Here is an 11143-nt window from a genome sequence, read left to right as displayed (position 1 = left end):
GAGAGAGAGAGAGAGAGAGAGAGAGAGAGAGAGAGAGACAGACAGACAGACAGAGAGACAGAGAGAGAAAGAGAGAGAGACAGAGTACCATAGACACAGATACAGATACAGGACTAACTGTGACACACCTACTCCAACAAAGCCAGACTTTCCCCAACAAGACCACAACTCCTAATCCTTCCCAAACAGTTCCACAAATTGCAGACAAAGCATTCAAACATATTGTGGGCCAGAGTATTCAAACTACTGCATTGAAGTCTCTCTCTCTCTCTCTGTCTCTCTCTCTTTCTCTTTCTGTGTGTGAGTGTGTGTGTGTGTGTGTGTGTGTGTGTGTGGTCTAGTAACTCTAGATATTGACCTTCTGTCAGATATTTAATAGGTAAGGTTTTGACCATTCCATAGGTGGCCTCTTCACTCAAATGATAGGGTCCTTGCTTTACTCAAGCTTTTTTGTTGTTGTTGTTGTTTTGTTTTGTTTTTGTTTTGTTTTTTCGAGACAGGGTTTCTCTGTGTAGCCGTGGCTGTCCTGGAACTCACTGTGTAGACCAGGCTGGCCTCAGAAATCTGCCTGCCTCTGCCTCCCTAGTGCTGGGATTAAAGGCATGTGCCGCCACCGCCTGGCTTTTACTCAAGCTTTTTAAAGGTTATCAATTGCTGGCTTTAATTCCCATGCTATTTGCATCCTGTTTGGAAAGACCTCTTTCCTGTGCCAATGAATTCAAATATATTCTCTACTTTTTCTTCTGTCAGCATTAGGGTATCAGGTCTCACATTGAGGTCCTTGATTCATCTGGAATGAGTTCTGTGTGGGGTGAAAGGTATGAATCTAGTTTCACTCTTCTACAGGTGCTTGTCCAGTTTGACCAGCACCATTTGTTGAAGAAATCTGTCTTGTTTCCAGTGTAATTTTGGCTTCTTTGTCCAAAAACATCAGGTGCCTACAGGTGTATGGCCCTATCTTTGGGTTTTCAACTCTATTACATATCTATTTTTATAACAATACTATACTGTATTTTATTAGTCTATCTCTGTAATACAACTTAGAATCAAGAATAGGGATACCTCCAGGTGTTGTTATATTGTTCAGGGTTACCTATCTTGTGTGTGTGTTTCTGTACATATTTTAATATTAGTTTTTCAGTTTCTGTGAAGAGTTGTATTGGATTTTGACGGTGTTTGCCTTGACACTGGAGACTAATTTTAGTAGGATGGCCATTTTCACAATACTGATCCTACCAATACATGAGCATGGGAAAATTTCCAACCTTCTGATGCCTTCCTAAATAAGTAAATAAGTTATGATACATGTGTCTCACTTCCTTAGAGTTATTCCAAGACATTTTTTGAGCCGATTAGGAAAGGCATTGTTTTCCTGATGTCTTTCTTGGTGTGTTGTTACTAGTAGTTTCCTCTGAGATGAAAACATTCCATCTTGGAGGGAACTTCTTGAGGTGGGATGTTTACAGAGGCGGAAACAACAGGATGTTCTAGGGGAAGGAAATCCTGCAGGGTGGATCATTAAGATGGAAATAACCTGTCCCTTGAGGCATTGCAGGTGTGGCAGCTGTGTCACACGTGTGTCGGTAGGTGGCAGAGAGGAGAGAGGCTTTGTCTAGGCTCAGGGTTTTGACCTGTGAACATCTGAGTGATAAGTAGCCTAACACTCCATGAAAAAAATCAGCCCTAAGGCGACTGTTAGAGCTCTTAAACAATGGGGGAAGGACCCACACTCAGGGCTCGGGAATGGCGACCCCACACACCACCAAGACATGTATTTGATGCAATCAGCAAGAGGCTTTTTATTCCAGCTAGCTGGGGCGAGACTCATATCCCTCGCAGGGGTAGAGGAGTCTGGCACCAAGCAAAAATTTAAACAGGTTTTTATACCCACACAGTTGCTAGGGGAAAAGGGGAAACTAAGGCAGGGGGAAGTACGGGGTGGTCTCTGATTGGTGCTGGCTTGTGCTAGGGTTCAGAAGCAGGTTAGCCACCTGGCAATTGTTTGCTACCTCATTTTTCTTTTTTCCTGCCAGGCTGCTCCGGTCTCTAAGCTCTGGGGGCTGGTCTCCCATTCTTCTATGTCCTGGGAGCTGGTTTCCCATTCTTCTATGTTCTGGGAGCTGGTTTCTCATTTTTCTAAATCCTGGGAGCTAGTCTCCCATTGAGTTCAACTAACTGCTAAGTTCCCACAGTACAGTTTGAAAATTTTAACCTCTCACAACCACCAGTATGATGCCACAGGGCCTGTACAGGGAGCTAGCCTGTGATGACCACGAGTCCAGCACTGCACAGGCCTGGACAGGCTTCCAGAGCAGGGAGTGAGCTGGAGACTAGAGAACCTCCACCTGGGACCATGAACCTTCAGCTGGAGTTAGCCCAAGACAGTCTATCCCCCAATGGGGCCATAAGCAGGCCCAGACAAGGAGCAAGCCCAACACAACCATCAAAGACAGGGAGCTAGCCTGAGATGACCACCAGTCTGGTGCTTCACAGACCTGTGGGGCACAGACCATGCCTGAGATGCTGCCTGCGTGGTGCAAAAATGCACAGGTGGGGCATAGAACTCCTGAGACCACTCCTAAGATGACCCCTGACGCTCAGAGACTCCTGACATCACTAAGAAGATCGAGTAAGTGGTGGAAAAATGGAGAAGAAAGAGACAGAAAGATGTGAGCACAATGAAGAGATGCAGAACTGGAGACAAGGGTAGTGAGCAACAGCCCGATGTGAGAAGAAATGATGACAAGGAGAACTATGGTGGGGTCCAGGCCTATGCTGCCACCTGGGGGCCACATCTGGATCTGTGACCCTGCAGTAGCAAGCATCTGTTACCACCAAAGACCACACAGATGTCCCTGGTCTGGGCTGCCTGCTGCCAGGGGACATGTTGATGTCTGAGGGTTGTACAGAATCGGCCCCACCCATCTCCTGGGCATCTTGTGAGACCTGGTCCTAGGGGCATGAGATCAGGAGAGCTGGCTTCACCACTAGCCAGCTGCAATACTTGAGAGATTGGCCCCACACATCGCCCAGGAAGCACAGTAGAGCTGGGCCTGTCACTCATCTCCTCACAGTGGCATAGGAGAGGGATTACTCCCCACTCCTCCCTTGCCACCTACCTGTGCATTCGAGAGACCTGGCCTTGAGGTCAGGTGAGCAGGAGGGCTGCCCGTGTCCTTTATCAGGTCTAACACTCAAGAGAGTGGGCCCTGCACCTTGATTGAGCAGCTAGGTAGAGCTGACCCTGATGGTGGGGGCCAGAGGGCCTGAGTGTGGGAGAGCTGGCCCTGAAACTTGTCTGCTGTGCTGGGACATTGGTGAGGAAGAGATGCCTTCCCCTAACCTTGCCCTTTGCCACCTATGGCTGCCAGGAGGACTGGACCTGGGGTCATGAGAGCAGGAGAGTGGGCCCTGGTTGTTGGAGTAATGTTTTTGTGTACTGTGTAAAGATTATCTCTGTATTATACAAATGCTGATTTCTAAACTGGCAGAGATTTGATTATAGGTGGATTTTTGATATTGTTAAGCATCTCCTCTGTAGTATTTTGTAAACAAAGCAGAATAGTAAGGTGGGACTTACAGAAAGAGAGAAAGACAGAGACAGACAGACAGAGAGAGAGACAGAGACTGAGAGAGACAGAGAGACAGACAGGGGGAAGAGAGACAGAGACAGAGACAGAGACAGAGAGACAGAGACAGAGTCAGAGAGAGACTCAGAGACTCTGTGAAGGAGTCAGGCAGCAGAGCTCCAGCCAGCCAGCCACGGAGGAAGAAGCAGAAGCAGGCTGGAAAGGAAGGAGAGCTAACTAACCAGCCTTGTGGCAGAACTTAGATAAGTGTAAACAGGATATCTGAGTTATGCGCTAGTGGGAAACAATGCCTTGCAACAAGGTCAAAAGGTTATAAATAAGTATAGTCTCCATATTTATTTTGAAAACTGGGGGTGGGGCTGGGCAGTGGTGGTGCATGCCTTGAATCCCAGCACTTGAGAGGCAGAGGCAGGCGGATTTCTGAATTCAAGGCCAGCCTGGTCTACAGAGTGAGTTCCAGGACAGCCAGGGCTACACAGAGAGACCCTGTCTCAAAAAACCAAAAAAGAAAAAGAAAAAGAAAAAGAAGAAGAAAAGAAAAGAAAAGAAAACTGGAGGCAGGCATATAAAGGCCCACAGTTACACCTTGTCATAGGCTCAGATGAGCCAGTCCCAAGGGCATGATAGCAAGAAAGCAGGCTCTGCCACTTGCTGGTAGTGTCATTAGATGGGTGAGCCACGACAGGGCAGGAGAGCTCACCCCAATGGTATAGGTATGGGAGGGTTGGCAGATTGATCTGCTCAGATACCTCTCAGGCCCAGATACAGGGCTTTGAATTGGCCCACTCCAACATCTACACCATCAATGAACTGCTGGAGATCAGGAATGGGCTGGTCCTACAGACCCCAAACTACAGGATCTCCATGACACAGGGTAAAAACAGGACATACAAAAGGATTCCCAGTGACATTCCAGTTTTGATAGTGTAGCAGAAACCAAAAGCCTTGTACCAGACCAACAACTTATTGCAGTGAACATTTGCAAGCAAAGTGTGGGCAAAAGGGTGTACTGTGAGACACATTGTGACACACTACAGCTTCCATGAGATTTTATTTTTCTCTGTAGATGAGGAGGCTGCAGTAGTGAAGAGCGAATATGAGAAGAGTGAGAGATGAGTGGGATTGGGGTGCATTATGTGAAATTCACAAAGAACCAGTAAAAAGTTAAAAAAAAAAAAAGCACAGGAAATAAACAGTTGAAAATGCCTTCACAAAGGTGAGGTATCAAGCACTTCCTCAGAAGATACATGTAATTTCTATTTATATGTAAGTAGCTGGAGAAGAATAATACATTTATAATTTCCATTAACATTTTAAAATTTTTTCAGCTATATCTCCTGTTAAAGATACATGTCATTGGTGTGAAGCTAGAGACAAGTCTACAGAATAGTAAATTGGTGCTAGAGACTCCAGATTCCTACTTTTTTAGGAAATGTTCACCATTAAATCCTTTGTTGCGGGCAACACCTGCAGGTGACAAACATTGATTCAAGTGTTACATACTTGCTATAAACATCATTACTAAAAGGATGGCCTTTGATCCTATTTCTAAACAAATATTAATCACTGAGATGGCCAAGAGCTTTCATCCATATTAATCTTAAAGGAGTACTGTAACTTGAGATTTGACTTTTGGTGGAGATGAGCTAGCCTGATAAATTAAGCTTCTAGAGCAGATTGTTCCCAATTCATTTGTTGGTAATATTAAAAACTACCACCTGTGTCCAAGATCAAAGACTCACCCTTATATCCCTGTCCCCACAAGGTAGGGACCTGGTGCTTCAAAGCCCAACATTTCTCATAAAAATACTTGGCATTCCTCTTGCATCTTCCATCTCTCTATTATTTATTTCTATTCACGTGAAAGAATCTCCATTTTACTCAGCATGACAATTTGCCCTGGAGAAAACTGCATTTCCAAGAGTTTGTGTTTGTTTGAATGTAGAGCTAATAATAGGACAACTTTATCAAAACTGATTTTTCGGGGAGGTGTGGTGGCAGAATTGAGGAGCTTGGTGATTTGGGGAGTTATTTAGAATGTGTTACTTAGCATGAAGATGTCTTTTGTTTGATACCTTTTTCTGCCCACGACATCCTACCTAGGTGCACCTGTGAACATAGCTCACAGCTGGTGCCGCAGAAAATGTGCTTCTCTTATGACCTCTTTGAGGGAAGCAAGACTATGAAGAGTCACACAATAGACTCTTGAAACACAGAAGACCTCCAGTTAACAGCGTCAGCACTGGCCAGCCTATCTCCTGTGTTTCTGGCAGCTGAATGAGAGACAACTCTCATCGTTCAGGTCATTTTACCAGTTCATTACATTGACCTTGTAATGTGAGTGAAATGGGGACAGCATCTTGTTATCTGCAGAAGACAGGAGAAACCGCTGGCCTGATGCATGGCAGAATTGAAACGTGATTTTGAAACATTTCTGTAGTATGGGAACAAAGTGGTGAGGTTTAGGCCAGAACATACTCCACTACACAGTATCCCTGGAATTTTAATTGTGCACTATCCGAAGCAGAGCAAAATGTAGAATGGGACTTACATGCCTCCTACCTGTAAATCTATGTGGCTTGTAGGAGGCTAAGTAAGAACTGTCATAAGTTTGAGGAGTGAGTTCCAGGTCAGCCTGGGCTACAGAGTGATACTGTTTCAAATAACAAAGCAACAACACAAGAAAGAGGGCAGTCTGATGTGTCATACCAACACTGGGGAGACCATAGCAGAAGGATCATGAAGCTGTGGGTAGTCTGAACTATGCAGGGATGCCTTGTCTCATAAAACAAAAGTTCAATTAAACTTGTATTAATAGATGTTTCTATGGAAGATTAGTTTCTTGAGGCTCAAGGGGCAAATAGTGCTGTATTATACAATGGGTGAAGAACAGAGATGAAGTGGATTCAAAACTTGACAAACTTTCACCGATTCACACTTCAACCTGATAAAACAGTATGGTCTAGCACTGAAAGTCAGTTAAGGAATATTTCTGAATTGCATGGGAGAGGTTTTTGTTGGTAGTGTTGGTTTTTTGTTTTGGTGTGTGTGTGTGTGTGTGTGTGTGTGTGTGTGTGTGCTATCTAGAGAATGATCTACAAAAGCCACACCTTCGGTTTCACATGAGTTTATTAGGCATACAGTGAGCAGAAGTAGATAAATCAGCAAGCAGGAGATGGGCAGTGAACTATCAGACACATCAACTAGCAGGAACCACTACCCCAAAAAAGTCAGCTGGAAGCCCAGGGATCAACCAAGAGAAGCCCAGGCAGGATATGTCCAGCCTGGGTGAGATTTCCACCCAGACATTCCCAGCATAGCACTTTCTCATCCCAGGATCAACACTAGCCTAGTCGTTAGCTCTGGGAACATGCTTTCCTTTACCTTCCAGCAATGTTCATGGGCCCAGGATTCTCAAATGGTTTATTCTTATCCTCAAGGCCATGGCATTTCCACTCAGGCCATTTTCTGTTGTCTTCCCCTTACCATAGGAGACCCAGCCCAGTCCAGGCCTGAAGAACACTTTTGAGACAGACAGTCATGTATCTGAAGTGAGTTAAGGTCCTCTCCTCAACCCGCCTCTCTGTCAACTTCAGCAGCACATGGGAACTTATTAACACAATGTATGTTGTAGAGGCACAGCCTCTAAATGTCCTTAATCCACTGTTCTAGAACATAGTGTACACACACACGTACACACACACACACACACACACACACACACACACACACACATTCGGCAATGCTAAAATAAGCCTTTTACTATATAAGCCTAAGTCAGCAGCAAGATATTTAACTAAGAAACTACCTTTAAAGAACAATTTTTTGTAGTCCCAGCACTTGGGAGCAGAAGCAATTGCTTGCACATTTGAGATCAGCCTGGGCTACGCAGAAGACCTTGTGCAGCAAAACCACACAGAGGCACACATGGGGCAGCTGTGGAGAATTAGTTATGATGGGTTATATACATGCTTTGAAATCACAGCAGGTAAGTCAACATTTTCTATGATTTTGTTCTCATTCTTCACCTATAGAGACTGTTTCAAGGCTAGGAACAACTATTTCCTCAGGAGAGCAGGATGTGATGCATACCTGGGGAGATGAGAAACCACTTCTGTGTTAGACTGTGCAGACTGAGGAAGAGCATCCATGTGTTAGACTGTGCAGACTGAGGAAGAGCATCCAGGCAAAACCCTGGGAGTCTAAGTATCCGTGAAGAGTTAGGTAATAGGAACTTCCTGACACCACATCTCCCACCATCACCTGCTTATTTATGTTCCTGTCTCCCTCTAACTTGTCAGAACTGGAATGTAGGTCAGAATGATTGATGTCTTGTATTTTATCTTCAGGATAAACCCACAGTACTTAGTTGGCAACAATGTACATACTCCCAAATTTTATTAAATAAACTGAAAGGATTAAAATGTTCTGTTACCGGATGAATTTTATTTTTATTAATTTTGAATTTACTAATTAAAATTAATAAAATTACTAAAATTACTAATAACTTTATTAGTAATTTTATTTTTTGTGTATGAGTGTTTTGCCTGCACATATGTGTGTGTGTCACATGCGTGCTGGAGGTTAGAAGACGACAACTTCAAATTCCCTGAAACTAGAGCCACAGTGTGGGGGGGAAAATCTTACCTGGGTCCTCTACAAGAGCAACCTAACCACGGAGCCATCTCCCTAGCACCAAAATTTAAAAATACAAATGAGCGGGCTGGAGAGATGGCTCAGCAGATAAGAGCACCGACTGCTCTTCAGAAGGTCATGAGTTCAAATCCCAGCAACCACATGGTGGCTTACAACCACCCGTAAATGAGATCTGATGCCCTCTTCTGGTGCATCTGAAGACAGTTACAGTGTACTTACTTATAACAATAAATAAATCTTAAAAAAAAAAAAATACAAATGAGCTCTGCTGTTAAGAGCATTTGCGGCAGTTGCATAGGACCAAAGCTCAGTTCCCAGAACTGCATCAGGCAGATCACAGAAGTCTGTAACTCCAGCTCCTGGAGGTCCAACACCTCTAGCCTCAGCAGGAAGCTGCCTTTGTGTGCATGCCCACGCACAGGCACCTGCAGATGCGTCTTTAAAGACTACACATGAGAACTGAAGCCCAGACTGACAGTGACTTGACCAATGTTACACGAAGACAAGAACTCTGTGACAAGAACACAGTTTTCTATTTTGAAATCCAGTATTTCAGAGGTTTCCCTCCAGAGCTGTCTCGACCTTTCTAACAGCAGTGTCAGTGTCACGTAGCAATTCTTACTGCTGCTTTTATTTCATCAAATAACTGAATATATGGATCCATTGCGGAACAGTTTATTTATTTCAATTATGAAGTGTGGCTTACTTACCCCCAAATGGACCAGTAGCTAGAGGGGCATAATCGTCTCTAATTTTTTAAAAAAAAAAGATTTATTTAGCCAGGCAGTGGTGGCACACGCTTTTAATCCCAGCACTTGGGAGGCAGAGGCAGGCGGATTTCTGAGTTCGAGGCCAGCCTGTGGTCTACACAATGAGCTCCAGGACAGCCAAGGCTACACAGAGAAACCCTGTCTCGAAAAACCAAAAAAAAAAAGAAAGAAAAAAAAAGACTTATTTATTATATAGAGTATTCTGCCTGCATATATGCCTACATACCAGAAGAGGGCATCAGATCCCAGTACAAATGGTTATGAACTGCCATGTGGTTGCTGAGAATTGAACTCAGGACCTTTGAAAGATGCTTTTAACCTCTGAGCCATCACTTCAGCCCCATCTTTAAATTTTTGAAAACAGTTAACTACTCAATTTTATCGTGAGCACTCAAAAATATGTGACTGCTTCATATCAGCCTGTGTTCCTTAGTATAGACAAATAAAAATTGCAAAGGTAATTCTGGCTTAAATTCCAGATCATAAGTCCACATTTCCAGAATTAGCCTGCCATCTAATAGGCCCCTACTCTGATTCAACCTGACACTCAGTTACCATCTACCACTAAGGCCCATGAATCAGGTGAACTGTAAACACACACGCACACAAGAGGAGAGAGAGAGAGGAGAGAGAGAGAGAGACAGAGACAGAGAGACAGAGAGAGACAGAGAGACAGAAAGACAGAGGGGGGAGAGAATAACAGTTATTTGTGCATATTTGTGTGGGGGTGTGTATGTAGTTCAGAGAACAACTCTCTTGCCATCATACGAGGTCTGGGTGATGGAACTCAGACCATGAGACTCGGCAACAAGTTACCTAGTAAGCCACCCCATAGCACCCTCCCCCAAACTGATTTATGTAGCCTGTGGTTTCAGAACTAAACAAAGTTCATTCTAGAATAAGCTGGTAGGCGCTTAGATGGATCTATGCTAGCTGCTACAACAGAAGCGAGTCATATAAAAATATATGGTGGCACATGACTAAACCACGCAGGGGGGTAACGTAGGAATATTGTGGCTTCAAGGACATACAGGAAGACTCTGTGTCCAAATAAATACATACAAAAACCCTCTGAGATAAACACTCAAAAACATCTCAATATTTATTGAATAAATTATGCACACATTAAGTATGAATGTCCTGGTGAACAGTTGTGGCAGACACGCCTGTAATCAAGCGCTTGGGAGACTGAAGCAGGGTCTCTAAGGTCCGGGTAGCTTGGGCTACTTGAGACAACTATGTCAAAGAGCCCAAGCAAACATACTAAGAATGTGGTTTTTGGATTGGGCTAATATGAACATCACCTGTAAAGATAGAAAAACAGGGTAGAAACAGTATTTGAATGTAGATCTTGTCAACAGGAAGTTTTTCTTTCTAGTCTGATCGGGATACAGATTTCTGTGTACGATCACTTACTAACAAATCTTCAATCAATCAGTCCACATCTCTTAGAAACACTGAATAAAGTGGTGTTCCACATATAAAAGCAGCTATCTCCTATGCCAGCTTTTCCTGGACTTTACGATTAGGTGAGTTGATGTGCAGAGGTAACAGAGTAGTCCCTAGGACATGAGTGATAACCACTCATGCTCTCACTCCCTACAGAGGCAGACCTGAGTCCTGGGCTTTCCATGTCTCTTATGATCTTTGAGTTGGGCACTCTTTAGTCGCTGGACACAAAAAGACTTGAAGTCTGTTGTAGTACGTTTGCTTACTGCTCCGGTGCACTGACTCTGAAAGAGCTACCTACCCAGATACATACTTGGTTAGTAAAAAGGAAAAACAAAAAGGTAGGTAGGTCCCAGGGGTGCAGGCTTTAAGTTCCCCTTTCCATTTTTAAAGTATTGCATGGGTATCATCATAGGGCCTCACACATTCTACCAATGGGCATCCCTAACTTCTAGGTTACTGTTTAAAATTCAAATTTAAGATTATCCTCTTCATTACCAAGGATATCAGATTTGGGGAATGCTGGGAGAAGGGGGAGACCAATAATAGAACTGAAGTTAAGTGTCAGGAGGGGCCATTCAATCATCACAAAGTTCATTAGATCTTACTCTTCTTTTGCTTTTGAGAGAATAGCATTTGCCTTTTATACCACTGTCTCAATTACTTTGACATGGAGCT

General features: G+C 43.8%; 1 non-coding gene across 1 annotated transcript; it reads left to right on the top strand.

The window, feature by feature from the left end:
• The first annotated feature begins 1533 nt into the window (after positions 1-1533).
• LOC116089615 lies at positions 1534-1665 on the top strand. The gene has a single exon (XR_004118397.1). It is a non-coding gene; the product is annotated as a small nucleolar RNA SNORA17 (small nucleolar RNA).
• The last annotated feature ends 9478 nt before the right edge of the window (positions 1666-11143 follow it).

Source organism: Mastomys coucha, unplaced genomic scaffold (genome assembly GCF_008632895.1).
Source record: "Mastomys coucha isolate ucsf_1 unplaced genomic scaffold, UCSF_Mcou_1 pScaffold14, whole genome shotgun sequence".
Taxonomy (NCBI): domain Eukaryota; kingdom Metazoa; phylum Chordata; class Mammalia; order Rodentia; family Muridae; genus Mastomys; species Mastomys coucha.
Note: the sequence above shows the minus strand (reverse complement) of the source record. Positions and strands in the feature narration are given on the sequence as shown.